This window comes from Oreochromis niloticus, linkage group LG3, assembly GCF_001858045.2.
Source record: "Oreochromis niloticus isolate F11D_XX linkage group LG3, O_niloticus_UMD_NMBU, whole genome shotgun sequence".
NCBI classification, from domain to species: domain Eukaryota; kingdom Metazoa; phylum Chordata; class Actinopteri; order Cichliformes; family Cichlidae; genus Oreochromis; species Oreochromis niloticus.
Window position 1 is genome coordinate 20,157,180 of NC_031967.2, and position 27,056 is coordinate 20,184,235.

Sequence of the window (27,056 nt, forward strand, 5' to 3'; positions counted from 1 at the left end):
CTAGGGTTAATTAAGGTAAATACAACCATGTCACTGTTATAAAAAAAGACACACAGCTTATCATCTTATAGTTCTAAAATCACTCTGTTGTTAATTCGTTTGCTAGATTAGCCGCTAGCATACGCACTGTGTTGGAGGCTTGTTGCTAGCTAGTTAGCGATGCTACACACCTGTTACTTTAATAGTCTGTATTATTGAAGGATTCAGCACTTCTTAGGGGTTTTTTTTATCCATTTTTATACAGCGATGAGATCATCTGCACACTCTACAGAGGCCCAGAGTAACTATTACAATGCTGTCCTTTGAGATTTAAACATAAGACTGTGAGTGTAATGGATCTAAAACTGTTTAAATCTTCAGAGCCCTCTACATCCTGGTAACATGGAAACTTTAAAAACAGCAGCAGAACGTTTCAGTAGTGTAATTTGTTCTTTTCATTTAATAATAGAGTCCATATTATATGAACAGCTACATTCACCCTGGAGAGAAACTAGTGAGGGAGAGCATCAGGCCAAGCTGGGTTTCCTGGGTCCAGAGGTTTGGAGAAACTTCTTCTCTTTCTTTCATCACAGCTGTCCTGTGCCAGATGTTCTGTTGACCCACTGAAAGAGGAATCATATAAGAAACACCAGGAACACTGAAGCTCATCGCATTGATCAAGCAGGACTCATGATCTTCACCAGCAGCTCCCTCACAGGGAAATCTTCAGCACTCCTCCGCCCGCCCAGCATTTCATGAACACTGTGATGGAGACCTTTGGTTTATGTAATGTTATAAATACTCGGATACTCCCCAGAGGCTCCGGACTTTTACATAAAGATATTATATTCAGTCCTGTAGAAAGTTATATATTTAAAAATATATGATCCTCTCTGGTTACTCTGGTATGAATAACTCTGAATCACTTTATGGTAAATAACTCACTATCTGCAAAAAACTGTGAAAGAATTCCAGATCACAAGTTTGTAGTTCAACATACAAGTGACGACCTTTGACCTTCATCAGGTTTTATTTAATTGTGTTAGAGAAAATCTCATATGCTCTTCATGCAGCTGAGTACATCAAGTGTTTAAAACGGAAGCTGTGCAGGTCTGAGATCAGCAGCTTTGTGAAACACCAAACTGAGGTCCTGTTAACGCTGATATATAGTGACACTGTTACATGAGTGATTAATCCTTTTGTTTTTTTGTCTTTAACTTTATCAATAAAACAGCTGCAGCTTTCACTACAGCACATGTGGTACTTTACCCTTTGTACTGTTTTCATCAGTTCATTTTGCAGTTAACATGTGAACATGTTGGATGATCTGTCTGCTGTCACTGGGTGGTGCTGAGGTCTGAATCTGAGGGCAGCTCCTGTAATCACAAATAGAACAGAACCATGAAACTCAGATATAAATTTTATCCCTCAAAATTGAAATAAAGCTGATTCTTCTGTCCTCACACACTCAGGATCTGAAGTTCTTCTCTTACATTTTTTCAGTATTACAGTACTCTACAGTACTTTAATCCATAGTTACTGATTAATGAGGAGTTACTGAAGTACAAGCTTTTAAAAAAAATGTTACTGTCTTTACAGATGTGGCAAGAGACTAAAAACATGCTGTTGTTTGCACATATTTAATATTCAGCTCTGCACAGGAGCTGAAGCAGCGTGCAGCCTGTTGCTTTTACAGTATAATACTTGTAATAAAAGTACAGTAACAGTAATTAGTGACTGAATAGCCCGGAGCATCGTCCATGTTTTCTACAGTCATTGCTCCACACCCTCTGCATGACACTGTACAAGCACTGAGCAGCTCGTTCAGCAGTACACTTTTGTGTACACGCTTGTGTACATATCTCTGTACATTTTTATTTGTACATATGAATTTCAGTTGCTTATGTATGTAGGAGTACTTTGTGTCTTTCTTCTATATTTTATAATCCTCTTGCTATTAGAGCTGTGTAACACCCAAATTTCTCATTCGTGGGATAATAAAGGTTTATTCTATTCTATTCTAATCTATTCTATTCTACAATAACGAAGAGTCAGAAATACACTTTTTTTCCCAGAATTCTGAGAAAAAAGTCAGAATTTTGCACAAAAAAAAAGACTTGCCCACTTTTGTTTTCCCCCCAGTGGCCCTAATCCTCTTCTGTACTTGCATGTGTCCCTTGTAAAAAATGTAATTTACAGTTTTTCCCAATTGTTTACACACAATTACTTGTACTTCAGGCGCAATGACTACAACATGTAACTGATGCACCAACTCCCTGAAGCACTTATGCTAAACTACAAGCACAATTCCTGCTTTACACTCAAATTGCAGTTTTAAAACACACTTTTTTTTAAAAACACTACACACAATTCTCTGCATTTGGCACAATTTTCATGAAGAAAATATTTTGTTTGCACAATAAACACACTGTCTTTTAAAATTGTAAACTCAGTTGCCCTACTTGGCATACTAACTCTTCACATTGCTAAACACCTTTCACACATAATTGCAATTAAGAAATCTGAGCTTTATAAAAGGGCAGCAGGTGAGCCCTTCTGTTTTGGAGCAATGGATGCCAACATTGGAAAAAGAGGCAGAGGCAGAGGACTGAGAGTAAGAGGTGAAGGACACGGAAGACGAGGATGACGAGGGCCAAGGAACATAATCTCTGATGAGATCAAAGCCACTTTGGTTGACCATGCGGTCAAGAATGTCTTTTGTCTCCTGAACAGGAGACTGAAATCATAAACATGGTTCTAGAAAATAAAGCCAAAACAGTACAGCAAATACAAAGGAAAATAATAGAAGACAACAACATATTTCAAAATATTGATAGGGTCAGCTTATCAACACTGGACTGTCTTGCACAGAAATAATCTTAGGATGAAGCAGCTCTACAGGGTGCCATTTGAACGCAATTCAGAGAGAGTCAAAGAATTGCAATACAACTATTTGCAAGTAAGTCCCACACAATCCCACAACTGATTCATACTCTCAACACTATATAAATTACAGTACTGTGCAGTAATCATACTCTGATTATGCTCCACAATAGTGACCACTCCAAGTCCATATTACGTATCATGTCCGTAACTGGTTCACTGCCCACCAACGCTTTTTAGTTGTTTATCTCCCTACATATTCTCCATTCCTCAATCCCATTGAGGAATTTTTTTCTGCCTGGAGATGGAAAGTGTATGACCGAAATACACACATATATACCCCTTCTCCAAGCTATGAAAGATGCATATGGAGATATAGCAGTTGATGGTATTCATGGCAGGATTCGCCATGCTAAGGAATATTTGCCCTGCTGATCGGCCAGGGAAAACATTGCTTGTGATGTGGATGAGGTGCTGTGGCCAGACTGAAACAGAAGAGCGGCTGTGTTAAGAGATTTTTACATTTACTTACTTTGATAACCTTTATTTTGCTTAAGTATAATTTCTTGTGAGAACATGATGTGCCTGCAACCTACAGATTAAGGAACAGAAGTTACAAAGTCACACACGCTCAGGCAGAGACAGTTCCAACCTGAAGCTGATATGACAAAACATACTAGTTCCTCTTGTCTTATGGATAACGGCCACTCATGCGATAACCATATCTAGAGATGTTTTTCTATTACATATGCTCCACCTAGAGATGCTGTGTAATCTATTCTCTGCTATAAAATAAAGAACGGACTGAGGCTCTGCGCGACTTGCTTGTGTCTTGCCACGCAGTAAGCCTCGCCCGTGTACACGAAATAAACTGAGTTTGTGTTTCTTGCTCTCCTTCCAGGTTTTCCCTTGACAGGCTGCAGCATCATTGTTTTTTTGTTTTGTTTTGACTGTTACTGTATTCAGTAAATTCTTCTGCTGTTTGTATCTGTAGACCATGGTTGTGCAACTTTGAGTTGGTTGGGATGAACACTGTGTACATTGTTTTTGTTGGAAAAATACAGTAAAATATATTTGGTACCATGTATTTGTGTGTTTTGTATACAAACATTCTGAAATCTTTTACAATCCACTTATGTAGGCATATGTGCTGTCTGTAGTAAGTGTAACACTGAACAAAAAAGGTTTACATTAAGTCATTATGATGAGTGGAGACGAAGTTGCCATAGTGTTTTACATTAAGCACATCAGTGTTTAACTGGTTCTTATAAATGTCTGTTCATGTGATGGTTTGTGTGTCATGGCCCCAGCAGGTCTGAGTACTTTACCACCTCATCGGCTCCCCTCCTCTGAGTGGAGTCCTTGTTGTTCCTCACCTGATGGCAATCGCACCGGCAGTATTTAAAACCAGCGCACACAACTAGTCCTCGCAGATTATCTGCTAACCTTAGTCAGTTCTCGGCCTCACGTCCTTTCTTGGTGTATCATAGTGTGTGCGTGTTGCTTACCCTATTCCTCTGTCTTCTAGTTGGCATCTGGAATCCACCTACCAAGCCTCACCAGCCTAACCTCTCCTGGATTCTGGTTCGCACCTGCGGGTAACTTCCCTTCCAAACTGCCGGTGTCTCCTGCCTGCCTCCCTGTATTGCACACAGTACTCACCTGGACCCCTGTCTCACGCCATCCCCCCTCCCTCCACCTGCAAACATGTAAGGCAGTTTAATGAAATTACTCTTGGATTAACTCACAACTCTCTTTTGGATCCCGCTGATTGTCCCCTCCTCTGTTTCAGTGCCCTGGCCAGCCATAGCTTCCCAGTCTCTGCACCCAGTCGTCACAGTGATTTTGTCTTACTTTAGTTATAGTTATAGTCTCCTCTACCTGAATAATAGTCTGAGTTTTCCGTTGCTAACAAGCGTTGTGAATAAAGTTCTTTTGTTGCACCACACTTCGAGCCTCCGGTTTTGCATCCACACTTGAGTCCATTCCATTCCCACGGGCCACTGTGCCATGACATTGTGTGTGTCATTTGAAAACAAAACACCATTTTGACAAGAAGTTACATTGTTTTGAATGTAGAGTTTCATTTTGCAGGAGAATTGAACGGTTTTGCCCATTGTGTGTGTGTTTGTTTTTTATTTGTGTGTAGAGTTCTGACAATATGAGGGATGCTTTCAGGAAATATGTGTGAACAATTGGGAAAAACTCCAAATGACTCTGAACACAACATGGTTGCTCTGATGTACTGGAATTTTACAACAGCCTCCTCTAGGGTTTATTGAGAATGGTTCGAAAAAAGAGAAGCTATCCGGTTAGCAGCAGTTCTCTGTGTGAAAATACCTTACTGGTGTGGATATTTCTAGTGGGAGAAGGCAAATCTAAAATATTTAATAATTGGTTCTTAAAACATGAAATTTAGTTCACTGTATTCAAATGACATCCATCAAGTCTTGATCCAACAGAGCATCTTTTGGATGTGGTTGAATTGGATATTTGCACCATGGATGTTGAGATGACAAGTCTGCAGCAACTGTGTAATAGTATCATGTTACTACAAAGAATTAAGGCAGTTCTGAAGAATAGAGGGGGACCAGCCTATTACTAGGAAGTTGAACCACATGAAGTGGCCAGTAAGTGTAGTAGTAATGTTTGTTTGTAAAAGCCAAAAAATAAAATACATGATTTTAGCATTGTACAATGTACTTTTTGGGTCTCCAAATGATAATAAAAAGATTTATTTTACATCTATAACTGCTTATTCAATTCATGGTTGTGGGAGAGTGCATTCAGAGGCCAACCTTCATAGGAAATTAATTTTGGTTTAAATGCTAAAGGGGAAAAATGTATTAAAGAGTGGTAAAAACTTCAATCTTCAATTATTGTCTGTACAGGTGGAGATTACTCAAGAAAGTGAAAGCTTTGGTGTGCTTTTCTACTAGTTGGAATCACTCTGCAAAAATATGCTGACAATCTGAGGTTTTTGGACCTTTGCTCATAAATTAAAAGACATTTTCCAAATTGAAAAGAAAAAAAACCTTCCTTCCATGGTGGTTCTGAGTGTACAGTACGTATAGTTTTGTATGGTAATGTATTGTTAAAGCAAATTTTATAAAGAGCTATGGAATTGTTTATGTTCTTCTTTTTGAATTAAAGTTTAATGAAAATAACTCACTTTGTCTCCATTTTTATATACTCAGATAATTGTAAGTAAAGTATTAGTGTATAATACTTGTGTCTTGTTGCCCGCAAATTGCATGCAAGTACTAGGTACTTGCACCTTAGTCACTCTGTAACATGACCTTCCCCCCAGAGACTACAGGGTACTTACAGTGTACTTGTTTCACCGTTTCCTGCAAAAACCCGACTTGTTGCCTGCAAATTGCATGTATGAGTCTTCAAATACCTGTGGAAGCTGATGAAGGTAGCGTGGCAGAAAGGAGTGATTCCAAAGGCTTGGCGAAGAGCAGGGGGTATTCTGATCCCTAAGGAGAAGAATTCCTCATCCATCAGCCAGTTTCCCCAGATCAGCCTGCTGAACGTAGAGGGAAAGATCTTCTTCAGTACCTTGGCCCAAAGGCTATCTACTTTCCTGCTAAGAAACAACTATATTGACACATCAGTGCAGAAGGCTGGCATCCGGGGCTTCTCGGGATGTTCGGAGCATGCCAGCGTCATTTGGCATCAGATTCAAACTGGCAAGAAAGAATGAAGAGACCTTCATGTGGTCTTTTTAGACCTTGCGAATGCCTTTGGGTCAGTTCAGCACGAGACCTTGTGGATGGCCTTCAACTATTTCAGCGTACCAAACCACATCACAGGACTGGTCAAGACCTGCGAACACCACCACAGCCTGGCAGCACCTGGAAATTGGAGTAATGGCAGGCTGCACGATTTCCCCTCTGGCATTTATCATGGCAATGGAGTTGGTCATGCTGGCATCCCGGTGGGTAGTGGGAGGTGAGAGACTCAAGAGTGGCCTTCGTCTTCCTCCCATTAGGGCCTACATGGATGACATGACCATCATTACAACAACAAAACCATGTACTAGGCAATTGCTACAGAAGCTCCAGGAAAACATAGAATGGGCAAGAATGGAGTTTAAGCCAAGTAAATCTTGCAGCATCTCCATCGTAAAAGGAAAGCTGACAGCTGAGCAATTCTATATCAGTGGAGAACCAATTCCAACAGTCTTAGAGAAGCCCATAAAGAGCCTGGGACGGTGGTATAATGCAGACCTCAATGATACGTGGCAACTAGAACAACTAAGGCAGAACTTGGCTGATGACCTCAAGCAGATTAACAACACTGCACTCCCATGGAAACTGAAGCTCTGGTGCTTCCAGTTTGGGTTATTACCCAGACAATGTATGAGTTCTCACTTAATCATGCCAATCGACTAGAGAGGCTAGTGAGCTCCTACGTTAAGAAGTGGCTCGGACTTCCCAAATGCCTCAGCAGCGTTGGACTCTACAGGGAGTGCAGAATTATTAGGCAAATGAGTATTTTGTCCACATCATCCTCTTCATGCATGTTGTCTTACTCCAAGCTGTATAGGCTCAAAAGCCTTCTACCAATTAAGCATATTAGGTGATGTGCATCTCTGTAATGAGAAGGGGTGTGGTCTAATGACATCAACACCCTATATCAGGTGTGCATAATTATTAGGCAACTTCCTTTCCTTTGGCAAAATGGGTCAAAAGAAGGACTTGACAGGCTCAGAAAAGTCAAAAATAGTGAGATATCTTGCAGAGGGATGCAGCAGTCTTAAAATTGCAAAGCTTCTGAAGCGTGATCATCGAACAATCAAGCGTTTCATTCAAAATAGTCAACAGGGTCGCAAGAAGCGTGTGGAAAAACCAAGGCGCAAAATAACTGCCCATGAACTGAGAAAAGTCAAGCGTGCAGCTGCCAAGATGCCACTTGCCACCAGTTTGGCCATATTTCAGAGCTGCAACATCACTGGAGTGCCCAAAAGCACAAGGTGTGCAATACTCAGAGACATGGCCAAGGTAAGAAAGGCTAAAAGACAACCACCACTGAACAAGACACACAAGCTGAAACGTCAAGACTGGGCCAAGAAATATCTCAAGACTGATTTTTCTAAGGTTTTATGGACTGATGAAATGAGAGTGAGTCTTGATGGGCCAGATGGATGGGCCCGTGGCTGGATTGGTAAAGGGCAGAGAGCTCCAGTCCGACTCAGACGCCAGCAAGGTGGAGGTGGAGTACTTGTTTGGGTTGGTATCATCAAAGATGAGCTTGTGGGGCCTTTTCGGGTTGAGGATGGAGTCAAGCTCAACTCCCAGTCCTACTGCCAGTTTCTGGAAGACACCTTCTTCAAGCAGTGGTACAGGAAGAAGTCTGCATCCTTCAAGAAAAACATGATTTTCATGCAGGACAATGCTCCATCACACGTGTCCAAGTACTCCACAGCGTGGTTGGCAAGAAAGGGTATAAAAGAAGAAAAACTAATGACATGGCCTCCTTGTTCACCTGATCTGAACCCCATTGAGAACCTGTGGTCCATCATCAAATGTGAGATTTACAAGGAGGGAAAACAGTACACCTCTCTGAACAGTGTCTGGGAGGCTGTGGTTGCTGCTGCACGCAATGTTGATAGTGAACAGATCAAAACACTGACAGAATCCATGGATGGCAGGCTTTTGAGTGTCCTTGCAAAGAGGCTATATTGGTCGCTGATTTGTTTTTGTTTTGTTTTTGAATGTCAGAAATGTATATTTGTGAATGTGGAGATGTTATATTGGTTTCACTGGTAAAAATAAATAATTGAAATGGGTATATATTTGTTTTTTGTTAAGTTGCCTAATAATTATGCACAGTAATAGTCACCTGCACACACAGATATCCCCCTAAAATAGCTAAAACTAAAAACAAACTAAAAACTACTTCCAAAAACATTCAGCTTTGATATTAATGAGTTTTTTGGGTTCATTGAGAACATGGTTGTTGTTCAATAATAAAATTATTCCTCAAAAATACAACTTGCCTAATAATTCTGCACTCCCTGTACAGCGACGGGATACTGTCATTACCAAGAGGAGCATCAGTTTTCATCAACATTTGTCCGGGAAGGAGACAAGCTGAGGACAAGCCCCTCAACCCCAGACCTGGGCCTGCTGAAGGTTGCTAGGGATTGGCAGTTGTAAGTGGACTTGGATCAGAGGCTAATTTTTCCCACAGAGATCTTAACAACAACTTTGCGACCAGATCTCGTCCTTTGGTCTAACTCCCAAAAAATTGCGTACGTCATTGAGCTGACGGTACCATGGGAGGAAGCGATTGAGGAAGCGTTTGAGCGTAAGAAGCTGCGGTAAGCCAACTTGGCAGCTGAGGCAGAAGACAGAGGCTGGAAGATCAAGCTGCGCCCGGTGGAAGTGGGGTGCAGGGGCTTTGTTGCCAGTACAACAGAAAAACTACTTAGAGAGATTGGCATCAGAGGACAGGCGCAACGGCAGGCTATAAGAGAACTAGCTAACACTGCTGAGAGGACCAGTCACTGGCTATGGTTAAAAAGGGCTGACATCCCTTGGGCAGCTAAGGCAGTCAGCTAACCGTGAGAGAAAAGAAAATATTCCACCCTTCTCCCCTCTGCTCTTCTTCCCTTTTCTGGGAGGCAGTGGGGAGGTAGAGCGTACAGCCCGATCCAGCAGGGAGGTGTGGGAAGCCAGATCGGGCACCCCCCTTCCGGCTCTCGTCTCTGCTCTCTCCAATCTTTTTCCTTTTGTCTTACTTCTCTCTATCACCTTTTCTATATCTTTGAAGAAGTTAGGCTCCATAAATGCTAAAGAGGTAAGTATTATTTCTCAGTTGCAGTGAATAGATAAACTGTAGGAAACTAAACAGAAGAAACAAGAAGAGAAATAACAATTTAACATAAACCAGTGACACACTCCAGGGCCTGATCAACCCTGGCAGGGGCTCCTTGGATGAGGGTGTCTGGTGATAATGGCCGAAACACCCCATGAATCCAAGATCCACTACTGATGATGTGTCCCAAATTTTAAAATGATAAACTAGATCAGATCTCAAATCCCTAAACCTAACCAAGGAAGTAAAATGGCAGATTAGCCTGGGAAAAAGACTGAAAGTTGATGCACACAACGATGCATGCTGCTGACAAAGTTTCTGGGCTGCCTTTCCTCATAACAGCCACCCCTCAAGAGTCTCTCCATCTAAAGCAAGGCATTATCAGGGACTGTAACATCTAGTCCTTCTTACTGAATAAGTACAGGGTACTTACAGTGTACTTATTTTATTGTTTGCTTTAAAAATATAAAAAATTATTTATAAGATTTTTATAAGATTTATAAGATTTATAAGTTTATAAGATTTGGGGAAACCTGCAGTCAGCTGAGACTGAAGAAGTCACTTGGATGAGTGACGAAATGTTTCTCCCACAAAACGCTACGTCCAGATGAACAGAATCAACTTTTGGAGAATATAAAAAATTATTAATATTAAAAAAAATTATTTTGTGCAACTCAGCTGAGTTGTGTGAGTAAAAAAATTTAAGTCAGAGAGTGTTTCTAAACTTTGGTTTTTACCAATCTTGTCATCAGTACCATTGTTTTCCTCAGAAGGCAGAACACCTCTTCCACAAACCCTCGCCACCATTTGAATGACAGACATGTGCTGCATTCGATACTGACAAAGCAGGTTGGAGTCCATACTCTGACCTGCAACGACAAGGTACAGAGTCTCTGAAGCACACACACAGGTATACACACACAGGTGCACACACACACACACACACACACACACACACAAAGTGGGTATAAAAAACGGGGTCTAAGTTTGAGAATTTCTCTACAACAAATGATTTTTTTGTTAAATTAAAAAACCTTTTAGACTTGTGTGGCGGGGTGTGATTTATGGCTCGCCTGCAGGGGAGGAGTGGAGCAGGGTGTGGTGTCAGGGGAGGCTGATCTGCGCAGCCAGCAAGCATCATCTAATCATGCCTTCCCTCTTTCATTACTGGCCAGGGATGGAAGAGGCCCTGCTACCCCTGCATCTGATCAGAGCAGCCTGTGCGAGAGGACCTGGCAGCAGCGATTGCAGAGAACACTGGAAAGTGTGAAAGTGTAACATGCAAAATAAAAATTACCTTTACGAGCATCTTCGCCATGCCAGACCCACGCAGCCGGTGGAGGCACTGGCCAAGATGGTGGCAGAGCTGGTGGTGATGCATTGCAAGCAGAAGGAGTTGCAGGTACAGACTAAGCGGCAGACTGAGGCCTTGGAAAACCTCATCAGTTGGTCTGGTTCCTCAGCGGTGACGCTGCTGGGAGGGGAAACAAGGACAACCCCCAAGCTTTCCTGGAGGTGTTCCAGGTGATGGCGGAGGGGTGCCGGTGTCCGGCAGAAGAGTGGGCTCTCTGGCTGCTCCTTTTGCTGTCAGGGGAAGCCCTTCCCAGACATGAGGAGATCATTACTGGACCAGCTAGGGCTCTCCCACAAGGACCATAAGCACCGCTTCTGGGAAGGTCGGATGGCGTCGGAGGACCAGCCCTTCGGGTATTCAAGGTAGCTACAGCCTGACCCCAAGCCGGGGGAAACTTGGCAGCTCAACAATGTGGTCCTTGAGAAGTTCATGAGGGGACTCCCCTTAGGGACGGTGGAGTGGATCTGTTGCCACTCACTGGTGAACCTGGCTGCTGGAGGACCACCTTGCAGCGTGGCCAGAATGTCCGTGGGAGCAACCACAGGCAGCAGTAGTGAAACAATCGGTCTGAGCCCAGCGAATCCCCCACCCCCCACCCCTCAGCACATGTATGGTCTTCAGGTGTAACATGAAGATGGAAAATGTGAAGCACTAAGTGATTTGCTGTTTCAATTGCAGTAGGTAGTTTTGATAAGGTTATGAAACTGTGGTTGGTGGTGCTATAGACTGCCTTCAAGAACCTGTCTGTGTTGGGAGAAAGAAAGCCTGCCATCCCAGCAAGCTCTCACTAAAAAAGAGAGGAAAGAAAGTGAGATGCAAGTGAGAAAAAAAGAAGAGAGACTACACCTCCTTGGATCATGACAGGTGAGAGAACATAAGCACATTCAGTCACAGTTTCTGATTGCTTTCTTTCACAATCTTTGCCACTAGGTGGCAAACTAAAGTAAGCACACTATGGCTTGGTAGCAAGCTAGACGTTTTTGAGAAGGCCCTTGCACCTCTCAGCCAGTACTTTGTGATATTTTTAGGGGGGGGTTGTTAAACTTTAGTTGGTTGTGGAAAATATTGAAGAATATATAACTTATTGCCCAGAGAAGATGTTACATCCTTTCACAAAATAGCAACTGCTGTTAGTAGCAGAACATTATGGTAATGATTAGTTACAAAAGACTCAATGTGTGAAAGTGATCAATATGATGATGAACGTAGGTTAATTAATGCCTAAAGAAATCAATTAAAAAATGTTCTTTTTTCTTCTTTCTTTTACAGTGGGAAATCATTTGTTATCCCTAAGCCAATGACTACAAAATAACTGTTTATATCAAAGTTACTTTGATTTTCAATTAAGTTACAAAAGTAGGACAGGGGCCGGTGCACTTTACCAATAATGAATGACAACAATATAACATACAAATTAAATAGCAGAGTAAATGCAGGGGAGAACCAGTAAGGCTCTGGTCCAAAGCCTCGGAGAGGGAGAGAACGGCAGAACAACAGCTGGTTTATGGGCTCAAATTGTGGTCATAAATATTTTGTTCTTGTAAATCAAATGCATATTTGTGTACTGAGTTTCTTGTAAACCAAAATATGTGAAAATTTTATGTTTGTGCATCTACAGATGAGAATTTGTGTGTATGTAAAAAACAAATTGTGTTTGTAAAAAATATTTACACGAGTTACAATTTTTTTTGTTAAGGTCTAGTTACAGATACGAAACTCTAAAAAAACCCCTCTGCGCTCAGGTTCCCTGGCTGCGTGTGGATTCCAACTTACATGTACAAATTTTGACCCGATTTTTCTTCCTTTCAGCTGATTGGTCAATGTCATGTCAATCACAAATTTAACAATCCAATCAGAGAACAGATGGGTTTGGCTGTTGAAGGGGTGCGTTACTGAGCTACAGGTCCTGGAAAGGTAATACAGTTTGAGGCTGGAGGATTTCTATTAGTGATGGGATTTCCGGCTCTTTTTAGCGAACCGGCTCTTTTGGCTCGGCTCACTAAAAAGAGAATCGGATCTTTCGGCTCCGAACCGGCTCTTCAGGTTGTTTTGTTGCTTGAATTAATTTATTATTAGCAATAATATAAAATTATGCACAAAAGGAATTACTAATGTAAAAAAAAAGTGGTTTTATTTATATATGTTTATATATAAATATATACGGTTGCCCCTAGAGACAAAGCACGTACAAACTCCAAAACACATTTCTAGTGTTAACTGAACTTCCCAAACAGAGCTACCTAGATCACTTAAATTACACAATTGAAAGCATATGTGTATGGTTTGTGTATTTATACACAAGCACTCATATATATTCAAATAATTTAAAAAACATGTTCATATACCTGTTACTACCACACACCAAATCCGGTCGTTGGTACTTGCTGGCTTGTGTAGCCTCTAGGTAACAAAAGCTCAACACTGCACCTAGCATTCTGGAGCACTTCTGTCGTGTTTTGTACGTGTTTTGGAGTTTTTACGTGCTTCTGAGTTTGTACGTGCTTTGGGGTTTGTACGTGCTTCGGGGTTTGAACGTGCTATGGAGTTTTTCGTGTTTTGGAATCATCTGCAACTGAAAATAGTTGTGGATGATTACTATACCTTTCTAATGTGACGTTGTTGTCCCTGGCTCTCTTTCTCTCTCTTTTCCTCCGGCTCTGTTCCTGTGCTACTGCAAGTGTAACTACCGCCCCTCCCCCCTCTGCTCAGCGCAAAGCACAAGGCTCGAGTGCGGAGTGAAGTGGAAAAAAAAGTGCGAGAGAGAGAGAGAGAGAGGGTGAGAGAAAGACAAAAAAAACCCACAGCTCGCGATAAGGAGCCGGCTCGCGTCATTCACGTGAAAGATCCGGCTCTAAGAGCCATTTCGTTCGCGTCCGACCCATCACTAATCTCTATATAAATATCCCATAGAAGCTAGGTCCCCTAACTTTTGGTAGCTGTTGAAAGGATAAAGTTGTGGTATATCAGTGGTTAGAAATACCATTATTACATTAGGATTAGTTTAACACAAAGTCAGGGCATAAAGGTCCTTTCACAGCGGACGCAGCATGTGCGTCTAATGCTAACTGCTAACTAAAAGCCAAGATTCCAGAATTTGTTGCGCTGGCTGCTGAGCTCTGTGGGGTTTTGCGGCAGCTCTACGTGTACTAGACACGCCTGCTCCTTGTCGTTTCTATCTCTGACTTTATGTCCTCTACAAGAGTTTGTGTTGTTGTATCTTTAAATGTTCAATAAAAACACGTATCGCTAATTCATAACAAAGAAAGCTTTGTAACCATCCCCACTAATGAAGACAGTGTCATTTCTAAAACACTGCTTTCCCTCCAAAGTCCGCAGCGCTGTTGAAAAGGCTCTGGAGTAGCCCATACTGGAGGTCTCTGTATAAGCACATAAACCTGTGACACAAAAATCACCAAACTCGGACAAGCACAGACTGTTTTCCTTCGTGGTGATGAAGGAAAACACTGGGCATTTATTCTTCCAGGACCTGATGATTCGTTAAGCACCCCTTCAACAGCCAAACCCATCTGTTCTTTAATTGGATTGTTAAATTTGTGATTGACATGACATTGACCAATCAGCTGAAAGGAAGAAAAATAGGGTCAAAATTTGTACGTGTAAGCTGGAATCCACACGCAGCCAGGGAACCTGAGCGCAGAGTTTTACACGTAGTTTTTTGCTCCGTATCTGTAACTAGACCTTAACAAAAAAATTTGTAACTCGTGTAAATGTTTTTTACAAGCACAAATCGTTTTTACATACACACAAATTCTCATCTGTAGATGCACAAACATGAAATTTTCACATATTTTGGTTTATAAGGTTAAAAAACTGAGTATACAAATATGCATTTGATTTACAAGTACAAAATATTTATGACCACAATTTGAGCCCATACTAGTTTCATCATAATTTCAAGCTAAATCTATCAACAATTAATTCATGTTTTTTTAATCAGCTATTTTTAACAAAAATATAATAATTTCCAGAAATTATGCAGTACTTCCAAACACTAGCACCTTACAATCAGTTCCTATTATTAATATTGGTACTGACAGTTTATACTTTAATCAGGTCATCATGTTTTGACCCACTTTCTTTGGGTGGCAGCTCAGGTACTTTCCATCATCAGTCATGCACAGCAAAGGGGAAACGTAAACTGCAAAAGGAGCATGAGCAGCAATGATAGCTTCCTTTTACTCTGTTATCACTGAAAGCAGATAAAATTCCACCCACCTATTTTCATATTTTAAAATTTGTCCTTTTTAAGCTCAGGATGAGCTGGACCTTATCTAACCTAACCCTAATCCTAACCCTTGCCACAATGTGATTGCCCAATCCACTGTCAAGACCAGAATTTGTTACTTAAAACATATCTAAATAGGTTTTACACTGAAAGATTAACTTAACAAAACTCAGATGAGATATTTTAAATATGAAGTCTTGTTAAGATTTGCTACAGGAAGGGTTTACATAAGGGAAGGCCAAAGTTGACTGTACAGAAATCATGTGAGTTCCTGTAAATGTGTAACAGATTCTGAAAGTGAAAATCAAGTATCGATGGGTGTGGGTAATCACTCAACACTGTCCCAGAATGAAATTAGTGGCTGATACTGTGAAATGCTTTCAGCCTGACTCAGAGGGTAAGAATACAAAAGATGGTGTTTGTGACTGTTCACTATGAATTCCCCAATTTATCCAACATAAAATGACTGCACAGATCTGGAGCAAGAGACGTTGTGATCCCAGAGTTATGTCTCTGAATTTTACCATAGAGAACCGATTATCTGTTTATTTTGTTGGTGACTGTCAGTGTACATGAGAGATTTGCGTGTGTGTGTGTATCCTGTATTCAACTTGAGAGAGAACGTCCTTTCACCTCGTTAAGCAAAAGTCAACTGTCCTCCAGCTGATGCAGGTGACCTTGAAGGATAGGAGCAGATAGTCAAAACACAGTCCTGTTATCAGGGAGAATTGTTGTTCTGGCCAGTCTTGGCCTAGGGTAGCTGCATGAAGGAGATGGTTGTTTGGGTTCGAACGAACAACTGCATTGTCAAAGGAGTTTGCAAAGAAAAGCGTCTGGACTTCTTTAAGTTGCATTCCAGTTTCGCAGTTGGTCTAAATGTCCATCACTGGTCATTAGGTCTCTCAATTCCTGTTGCAGAGCAGTGAGCTTCTCCAAGATCTTATAAATATTGCTTTCAATAAGCACAGTCTGAGTACTCACGGCTTGCCCATCGTCAATCGTGTCAGCCACCCTTGTAGGGTTTTGAACAGCTGTAACTGCTTTCTTTGTTCTTCGATAAGCCAGGTTCGAGCCAGCTCCAATCAGCCAGAACTCTGTTATCATTGTTCCAAATAGATAGTAGAGTGTCGCCAGGCACACGATGCAACTGATCATCGTGTATCCGGCAGCAAATGTCTCTGCAGCAGTGGCAGTCCTAGCCTGTTTGGCTCCCCGGGCGAACACTCCCTCTGCCCCCCCCACGGCTACAAAACAGCCATCATAATTCCTCATACAATGAGAACAGGACAAATCAACAATTAACAATGACTAATTAATATTAAAATCTGTAACATAATGTGTTGTTTGGACTTACTGTTACTATTTTTACCATTTGTTTTTGGAGCAACTGTAATCCACATTTCTTGATGCATTCTCAATTATCCAGGAAAATAAATCTCCAAAAGTTGATTCTGTTCATCTGGACGTAGCGTTTTGTGGGAGAAACGTTTCGTCACTCATCCAAGTGACTTCTTCAGTCTCAGCTGACTGCAGGTTTCCCCAAACCTTATAAACAGTACATTTGCATAATGACTGAAACCAGCCCACTGAAGGAACAATGGGCTGTGAGGTCAGTTCCTTAATCATAATTATGCAAATTCCCATGACCATTGATCAACAATCACTGACCAAAACCCACTGATCAAAGAACACTGATCAATGGCCATGAGTACCATTGACAGAGAGTTGGGGAATGGCTGCAATCACAGCATTGTAAGATGGTGAAAGATGTACCCTTAGGCCCCCTCCTCGATTCAGAGATGGTCTTTCCCTTTTCACGTAAATGGCCTCCTTGACTCCACGCTCAAACCAGCGTTCTTCCCTGTCCAGGATGTGTACATCCTCATCCTTGAAAGAGTGTCCACTGGCCTGTAGGTGTAAATAGACTGCAGAGTCCTGGCCTGACGAGGTAGCTCTTCTGTGTTGTGCCATCCGCTTCGCCAGAGGTTGTTTGGTTTCCCCGATGTATAAATCCTGGCAATCCTCCTGGCACTTAACAGCATACACTATGTTACTCTGTTTGTGTCGGGGGACCCGATCCTTGGGGTGGACCAATTTTTGGCGCAGCGTGTTTTGGGGTTTAAAAGCCATGGAGACCCGGTGTTTCGAAAAAATGCATCTCAACTGTTCCGATACTCCTGACACATATGGGATCACTACAGGTTTTCGCTTGGGCAGCGGTTGTAATCCACATTATTTCCTTAGGGATTAATAAAGTATTCTGATTCTGATTCTCATTGTTTTAGGATACATGACCTGCCATTATCCAATGACACATCTGCTTACCTCTATCTTTTGCTCGTTTCTCCTCCTCCTCTCTTCTATTTTTTCTAAACTGAGCACCTGATGGCTTTGAACTTTTCTTGTCCATCTTCCATTGGTTTTAATTTTGCACTCCAGTATGAGCACAAAGCCCCCAACTCAAGGATCGCCAGCATGTGATGTTCCTGAAATGATTCCTGAGGACATTAATCAGAGCTTGACCAGAGAAATGTTGATCAAAGCACAGCAGGGTGATCCTTCACTGGTGCCTTGTTTTTCCTTTGTTGTGGACAGAGAGGGATATACTAAAGCGCCAGTAAAATATTTCCTTGAGAACGGTGTGCTGTTGCGGTCTTGGTCTCCTGACTCGACTGATCTACATAGGGTAAATCAGGTTCTGGTGCCAAAGGAATATAGATTCCAGATTCTCAGTCTCGCGCATGATGCCAGCTTAGCTGGACATCTTGGGGTCAAGAAGACGTATCACCGTGTATTACGTAACTTCTTTTGGCCTGGACTAAAATCGGATGTGGTGAAATATTGTCGCTCATGTCATACTTGCCAGGTAGTGGGAAAGCCAAATAAACCGATTCCACCAGCGCCTCTTCACCCGATTCCAGCGCTGGGTGAGCCATTTGAGAGAGTTCTGTTGGACTGCGTGGGCCCATTGCCAAAATCGAAATCAGGCCACCAGTACATATTAACGGTGATGTGCGCTGCCACTCGGTTTCCAGAGGCAATCCCATTACGCACATTAAAGGCAAAGAACGTTGTGAAAGCCCTCACAAAATTCTTTTCAACTTTTGGGTTACCCAAAGTTGTTCAGACTGATCAGGGAACAAACTTTATGTCAAATGTGTTCGCTCAGGTTTTGAAGGAGTTAAAAGTTAAACACCAAACGTCCAGCCCTTATCACCCAGAGAGTCAAGGTGCACTGGAACGATTTCATCAAACCCTAAAAACCATGTTGCGCAAATACTGCCTTGAATCAGGTAAGGACTGGGAGGAGGGACTTCCACTTCTGCTTTTTGCTGTTAGAGAAGCCACTCAGGAATCCCTTGGATTTAGTCCGGCTGACTTAGTTTTTGGACACACTGTGCGCGGTCCCCTGCGACTGCTTAAAGAAAAGTGGTTATCAGAGTCGCAGCAAGCCGAACATAATGTGTTAGATTACGTTTGCAGTTTTAGAGAGCGTCTTTTCCGGGCATGTCAGCTGGCCTGTGAAAATTTGGAACAAACTCCAGGCAACATGAAAGCCCAGTATGACAAAAAGACGGTGGTCCGACATTTTGCTCCTGGTGAAAAGGTTCTGGTGTTGCTTCCTTTAGTTGGGTCTAGCCTCCATGCTCAGTTTTCCGGTCCCTATGAGGTGGACAAAAAGATAAGTGACACTAGCTACGCAGTAAAAACTCCTGATCGAAAGCGAAAACTGAGAGTTTGCCACGTTAACATGCTTAAGCGCTATGTTTCCAGAGAGGACACGGCAGCTGAAAAAAACCTCTCCCATAGCGCCTGTCTCCGTGTGTTCGGCACCACCATTGTATGTTTTGCAAGATGATGACTTGATTGAGAAGAGCGGTTGTATGCCTGTTGCCCATTTGCGAAACTCAGAAGTGTTAGAAAACTTAGAATCTTTTCTGTCGCATCTGTCAGATTCCGCCCGCAAAGATATCAGTGATCTGATCGAAGCTAATTTGGTGATTTTCTCTGACCATCCCTGGCAAACGTCTGTGCTGTTTCACGATATCGTTGTGGAAGTTGATAAGCCAATAAAACAACATGCTTATAGAGTGAATCCAACCAAGCGGATTTTAATGCAACAGGAAGTAGAATACCTGGTTAAACATGGGTTAGCTGAGCCCAGTAACAATGCGTGGAGTTCGCCCTGTATTTTGGTGCCTAAACCTGATAACACCCCACGTTTCTGTACTGATTTTAGAAAAGTTAATGCAGTCACAAAACCAGATTCCTTTCCTCTCCCCAGAATGGAGGACTGCATTGATCGTGTCGGCTCAGCTACATTTGTCACTAAATTAGACCTGTCTAATTTAGGTCTCCGCTTTTGTAACTCCAGATCATTTCCTCCAATATACTGTAATGCCCTTCGGGTTGCGAAACGCACCTGCAACGTTTCAACATCTGATGCAGAAGGTATTGTTTGGAGTGAAAAACTGTGAGGCATATTTGGATGACATTGTCATTTATTCTCCAACGTGGTCAGAACATCTGGAAACGCTCTCTGAGGTGTTCAGACGTTTTTGTGAATCTTCTCTCACATTAAACCTCTCTAAGTGTGAGTTTGGTAAAGCCACCATTACTTACTTAGGGAAACAGGTCGGACAGGGACAAGTGCGCCCTGTCACTGCGAAAGTACAGGCCATTGTTGATTTTCCTGTTCTGCAGACAAAAAGAGCTCTGCATCATTTTTTAGGGATGGCCGGTTTTTATCGGGGGTTTTGCAAAAACCTTTCTGATGTGGTTAGTCCCCTAACTGATCTTGTTAGCCCTTAAAAGCCTTTTATTTGGTCTCCAGCATGTCAGGAGGCATTCGAGTCTGCCAAAGCATTGCTGTGCAGTGCACCAGTGCCAGCTCGTGTGGCGCAGGTGCTGTTCTTTTACAGGAAGATGGTCACAGCGTGGACCATCCCGTCTGTTACTTTTCAAAGAAGTTTAACAGACACCAGACCCATTATAGCACAATTGAAAAAGAGGCTCTTGCCTTACTCCTTGCTTTACAGCACTTTGAGGTCTATGTCGGGTCAAGTGTGCTGCCTGTGCGGGTATTTACCGATCACAACCCACTAGTGTTTCTTTCCCAAATGCGCAATTCCAACCAAAGACTTATGCGCTGGTCCTTGTTGTTGCAAGATTTTAACGTGGAGATCAGTTACAAGAAAGGAAAAGAAAATGTGTTGGCTGATACTTTGTCTAGGGCACTTTCTCCTTGAATTAAACATTTTGGGGGTAATGTTAATTCTTGGGAAAGGGGGTGTTACGACTGTTGTCGTAATTATCATATGTAAATTTGAGTGTGCAGGTGCTCCTCCGTTATTGGTGCATCCAGGGTGGATGGATCGTACGGATTGGCTAAGGACCGGGAGGCAGCGGATAAGAAGACACCGCCAGGGACTGCCAGGTCATTCATCCTCCGCCCAACCCAGCCGGCAGACCATTCACTGTGTCACTATGTTGGTTTGATGTAAGAGCATGTAGGGGTGGACCGCCGTTTTGTTTGATTAGTTTTCTCCTGTTTTTGTTAGGTAGGGAGGAAAGTAATTGTCGTTTGGTTTGGTTCTTTTGAATAGGTAAGTTATGTACTCCTGAGATAGGCTACCTTTTTGTTTGTTGTTTTGGTCTTGGGTTCACCCTGAAGTTATAATTGGCTCCCTTCCTTTGTTTAAATGCACTCACTGTAAATAAATCACTGTCACAAATTATTAAGTGTGTGACGTGCTGCTTGGGATTGGACGGGGATGGATCACCCTTTATGTTGTGGTCTGGCCGCGCCTAGACGAGCCATAACATAACCTAATAGACCTACACCTTAGTTCACAGATTCACTTTGTCTAAAGTGTATTTCTGGGATTTCACACAACCCAGGATTCAAATCATGAATACATAATGGGCTTGGATTTACATCATTATGAATGAAATGTGCTCTATTTGGAAGCAGCCGGCCCCCTCCCCTTTCGACGGGTTGTGTGTGAGACTTTAAATCATCAAACTGTAAATTATAAATTTTAAATTGTTATTGATCCCTTTACCCCGAGTCCTAAAGTGTATATTTATTTTCTTACTCTTCTTATGTTTATTGTTTGTTTACTTGCACTGCTGTAACAGGAGCCTCGTCGTCTCGTCTCTCTATATACTGTACTGCAGGGGTCGGCAACCCTAGGGTTGTTGTTTTTAACTGATGGCACGCACGACCATAGCTGGACTGGACATCGGGCATACCGGACATTTGCTCGGTGGCCCGATGATTTTATTTTTTTTTGGGTGGTGGATTGGCCAGACGCTGGTCGGTCTGTAAAAGTAACTCAGTTGTTTGGTGTTGGCTATGGCGGAGCTTCCACAGATTCAGTAAAATTAACAAGTGGTGGAGGCCAGCAGGTGGATGAGGGAAGGGGAGGCAGGAGGAGGAGAGACCTGAGGCAGCCTCTGAGCGTCAGGTGAACTAAACTTCAGGTAAGAAGTTATGACCTGCAGTCTATCTGGGTCAGATATAAACCAAGTTTAGGTGGAGTTTATTTTCGTTGTACTGACTTTTTACAGTCAGTTACAATAACTCGTACTGCGTACTAGCTAGCATGACGGAATTTATATACTGCTGGGTGGGTGCTATGATCTTATTGATAGTGAACTTTATTTTATTCATAAGGTTAGTTAGTAGAGTTGCCAACCGTCCCGTACAAACGGAATCGTCCCGCATTCAGAGAAATTATTACGCGTTTCGTGTTGAGCTGAGAAGGAACACAGTTTGTCCCGTACTTCAGCTAGGATGGAAAAAGACACACAGCTGGAGTTATTCTGTGTCTTTGCTGCACAGCTGCATCTTCTTCTCCTCTCATTCTCTCCCCTCTCTCTCCTGTTGCTACTTCAATCATGAAACTGATCAATGATCAGCTGATCAGCTTTTCTCTCTTGTTTATTTATCGCCCACTTTGCGGCAGAAAGAGGAAACCGCCGGATGTGGCGCTAAACAACAGCAGCACGTTTAAGCTTGATCAGCTGTTGTTAGAATTTATTTAATATTAATTTCTAGTATCAGCTGATGTTTGCTGGAGCCACAGCTGTAAAGCTGCTGGTCATGATATTGGTTTGGATATGTGGTGAGAGGGAAACATGAAGATGAAATCAGGAGATGTCCTTACTGAATCATCAGAGCTGAACAGGTGATGGAGAAACAGGTTTATCTTTTAGGTGACATGAATGAGTTGAAGGGAAGTTATGAACTGTTTCTGAGAGACAAATAACACCAGGATCCTTTTCTATGTAGCTGACAGCTGGTAACTGTGCAGGGGCGGGTCTAGCATAGTTTTGCCAGGGGTCCATGTAGGGCATTAACAGGGAAAGGGGGGCACAAAGAAATACTTTTCTTTATTATTCTCATTTAAAATGTCTGGCTTTTATTAAATAATTATCTGAAGCTTACAACCAAAGTTTTTATCTGACATAAAATGAATAGAAATCATACATTTACCAACAAGACAGTGTACATCACTGTCACAACAGCGTTTGTTTTCATTCAAAGGCTTTATGGCTTTAATATCTGGGGGGCCAGTCTTTAGTCAAAATGCATCCGTAGACTCGCAACACAATGCGTTTTTGGGACTTTCAGGTGTATGGACCAATGTTTTATTTTCTGATCAAACCAGAAATCTTTACTGAGCAGCTAGATTTGTCTCGCATTAACTGGCTGAGTTAATGCCAGTTAATGCGACGTGTTCATGGAGCTTGCATTTTCACCTGCTGGACAATCACTACCTGACAAGTTTAACTGTCTTCAGAACATTGCAGAGGCCTTATTGACAGTATTTGGCTCTACATATCTGTGTGAGCAGATTTTCTCTCACATGAGTGTCCTCAGGTAGCCGTCTGAATGCTGGACACTCGGAGACCTGTGTCTCTGAGTGGGAGACCAGAGATTACATTAACATGTGTATCTCTGTATTAACAAACATACCACATTGGCCCAGTTTATTTTGCTTATCATTGTTGTGAGGAGACCATAAATACACTGTAAAAAAAAAACTGTCAAATTTACGGTAAAATACCGGCAGCTGTGGTTGCCAGGAATATACCGTGAAAAAAATGTGGAATCTGTAAAAGACAATACGGTATACTGGTTTTGTAACCCTAAATTTTAAGGTAGACAACGTATTATTTTACCAAAATCATGATAGAAAAAACCAAATATATTTGTCAATTATACAGCAATTTAATGTAAAAAAATGCAACTTTCCATAGCTTTTTACGGATATTTGCAGTAAAAAAAAAAGTTATAATATAATAATATTTACAGTAATTTGTTGTTAATTTAACAGTAATAGGATAGACCCTATTATTGTAAATAACTGTAAAAATAACAGAAATATGTTAAACCTTATTAAAACCTTTGACAGTAAAAAACACAGTGAAATTGTATAACAAATTACAGCATTTTATTTTGACCAGATACATTTTACGGTAAATTCCTGGCAACCACAGCTGCTGGTATTTTACCGCTAAAAATACAGTACAATATGAGTAACATAAATGGTTTACCGTACATTTTACATTTGCAACCGCTAAATATAGAAAAATCTAAAGATGCTCATATATAACCAAGGTAGTGAATATTACTGATAAACAATGAGAAAATTTGACATACCATTTGAAAACAGACTAAACATATCATTTTCTCTATTCCTACAAAACAGCATAGATCTTGAGAATACAGCATGTGTCCATATATATGGCTGGTAATCCATGGAGGAATGAATAAACATGAAACAAAATATTACCTGCCCCTGACCTATCAACAGTAATGAGTCACTGGGTCCTGCCTTGGTGAAGGAAAGGACTCAGTGGAGTTTCTAATGCGCATGGTGTTGAAGATACAAGCTCTGCAGGAGTACTTCAATGTCCATCAGGAGTTCACTTTGGACTGGCAGGATCCCCTCTGCAGCAAAAAATGGACAAAGTTTGATCAGTGCTTGAGCAAAATGCACAGAAATGAACAAAACGTGCTGCCAAAAACAGATCTAATGATAAATGATTTCTTAAGTGTAAAATATACAGTTCTTAAAGGATAGCTATTGTCAAAATGCAACCTGGGCTGTTTTTTTTTTTTTTACTGTAAACGAGACAAACATATATCTAAAAGCATAATTACGACAAACGAGCCGTTTTTGAGATTGACCGTGATTTTGTTTTGTGGTCAATAGCCAGTGAATGGGAATACTAGGGGGCCGGGGCATAAATTTGAGCGCATCAAAATCGATACAGTAAAAAAAAAAAAAAAAAAAAAAACAGCCCAGGTTGCGTTTTGGCAATAGTTATCCTTTAAATCTACTTATGTAAAAGTGATACATAGACAACGCAGCCCTAATCACAATCATAATTTGTTGGAAAACGTATTTAAGTTTTCTATTGATTTATCATAGAACTTGAAGTTAATGGCTGAATGCATGGTGATGAGACCTATCATTCAATCTACATTTTATAGCGTATGAAACTGCTCACCTGGACATGAACCTGAGCTCAGCTTATTAAGATTAGTGTCTCCTGTTCATCTTTCTTTAGCAAAACTTGAATAATACCACTGCTTACCTCTTATTGAATCTTTGGGTGCAGACTTAATTGAAGAGCCTCGTATAAACAGGCAGGGTGTGATGTTTAGGGAAACCAAAGAATACAGGCGCCATCATTTCTGCCAGAAGACTCATGGGGTGCAACGAAGCTTTCATTGTGGACTGGCTAGATACCTTCTGCATTCAGAAAGAAAACAAGAAGGGCATACACCATAAACAATAATAACTGACAAAAATAATGAGACAAGAAATTAAAGTAACAAAATAAGTGCAAATCAAGTTTCCCTGTGTTGCAGTGTAGCTGAATGTTTTTCAACAATTTGATTTACGGTAAAACACATACCAAATATTTCCAGCCAAGGTTTGTTTCAATCTTCAGCATGTTTTTCCTGCCATTGTCTTGAAACTGTTTCATCTGTCCCTCTCATTTGATGCTGTTTACAAAAACAAAACAGCAATATTGTAAAGGGAAAAAGGAACATGAATTTAATGGAAAAAAAAAGAAAAAAAGATTATGACCTGAAATCTCACCATTTCCTGAGAGTCACAGGTCCTTTGAGTATCCTTATGGTTTCTGCTCAAATTCAGTGTCTGAAAAGGGCAGGAACAAAACAAACCTTTTTAATCATAATAAAGACAAAATAAGATTTAGAGACAGACAACAAAGAAATGTGTAAAATATCTTCTTGAATCTGTTTACTCCCTCAAAGATATCATGACCTAGACATGGTGGCAAGCCTGGCATACAAACGTTGAAGTATTTCAGTGAATTGAACACTGACCTGAACTTCACTCCTTCGACATCTGGTGTATTGTCAATCTGGAGGCGATCAACAGCAGAGTTGTAGTTCTCTTTGGTACGTTCTGGTCCACACAGATTTGGGTCAGCACCCTGAAATTCAGATTTCGTTATCAGGCAGTACCTGCAGAAGTACTTTGAAGAACTAAAGTTTTCAGTGAAGCCACCAATACAGTGAGAACCCAGATTATCACCAGCAATGCAAAACAAAGTTCCTTTGACTCTAGTTTCATCTGATGCAACAATCCCACTGTCCTCCAATTCTTTCAAGTCTGCCAGTAATTCAGAGAACACATTAGCATGACCAAACTCTTTAAAATCTTTCTCCCTGCACAGTAAGACAAGAGACATGCGATCTGTGTCTGAGCGTACATGAAGTGGCAAGTTTGCCACTGATTCATATACAGCTAATACCTTGTGTTTTGTCCTTGCAGAGCCTAAAGGGTTAACGACTTCAAAGGCATCCTGGTAGAGTACTAGCTTGAGACATGATGGGTTTTGACCAAAAAAATCACGTAGCCCCTTGATGACTGAACTACCTTACCACAGAAATTACAGGTTAACATAACTCCATGTACTTTGGTAATTCCTCCCTAGCGAATTAAGCACGCCAAACACAGAAACTAATCCAGAGCAATGCTTCCCTCGGAGACACTAATGCTAACTCAACTCACAAATGCTAACTAAATTCACAACCTCACTCATAAAAAACGAACTGCTAAAATTATCTATAAACGCTGGACTGGTGGATTTTTATAACAGAGATAACTTGAAGTTGCATGTACTCACCTCACCTCGAACTAATTGTAAGCTGCCAGGATGTCTACAAATTCCGAAGATGCTGTGGTCCAAGCAGCAATAAATGGCGCTAATATACGAGTTCAAAACTGTGTCCGTTAGCGAAGCCAACTTGAGTCTCCTGCATGAAAAAAAGAGCGGTTGGCACACAGCTCAGCAGCGCGCCGCGCTATTGGTCATTTTCAGGTGATCCCGCAATGTAATGTCGCTCTTTGTTTCTTTAGGAGGAGGTTCGAATTTGATCAGAAGTCACGTCTGCAGACCGCTGCAGCCACGTCTTGCCTTGCTTCCCCTTTTTTTGGTGAAATGGTTCGCTCATACTGCACAATGTTGCTACCAGAATTTTTTTTCTCTGCAATTCGAACGTAAAACGTCTGTACACAGTTTACCAGCAGTTTAGCTACCAATCAACAGCGATCACACAAACTCAAAATTTAAGGCGGACCCACTTAAGGTGGTCTGATAATATGGCGTCAAACACAACAACATAAAGTTGGTTTAAAATAATAATTAAAAAAGATTATTGAAATCAATTTTATTCACAACCATGAACTTTATTTTTAACATCTTCTTTTG

General features: G+C 41.4%; 1 long non-coding RNA gene across 4 annotated transcripts; it reads right to left on the reverse strand.

Moving 5' to 3' along the window:
* Window positions 1-24,213: 24,213 nt before the first annotated feature.
* LOC109198424 (uncharacterized) lies at window positions 24,214-26,661 on the reverse strand. 4 transcript variants are annotated; one of them, XR_002059222.2, is made up of 6 exons: window positions 26,477-26,661; window positions 25,666-25,775; window positions 25,415-25,474; window positions 25,227-25,317; window positions 24,903-25,060; window positions 24,214-24,252 (listed from the first exon to the last, which is right to left on the reverse strand). It is a non-coding gene; the product is annotated as an uncharacterized LOC109198424 (long non-coding RNA). The 4 variants fall into 4 exon arrangements; XR_002059220.2 differs by having other exon boundaries at window positions 26,472-26,661; XR_002059223.2 differs by lacking the exon at window positions 25,666-25,775.
* Window positions 26,662-27,056: the final 395 nt, after the last annotated feature.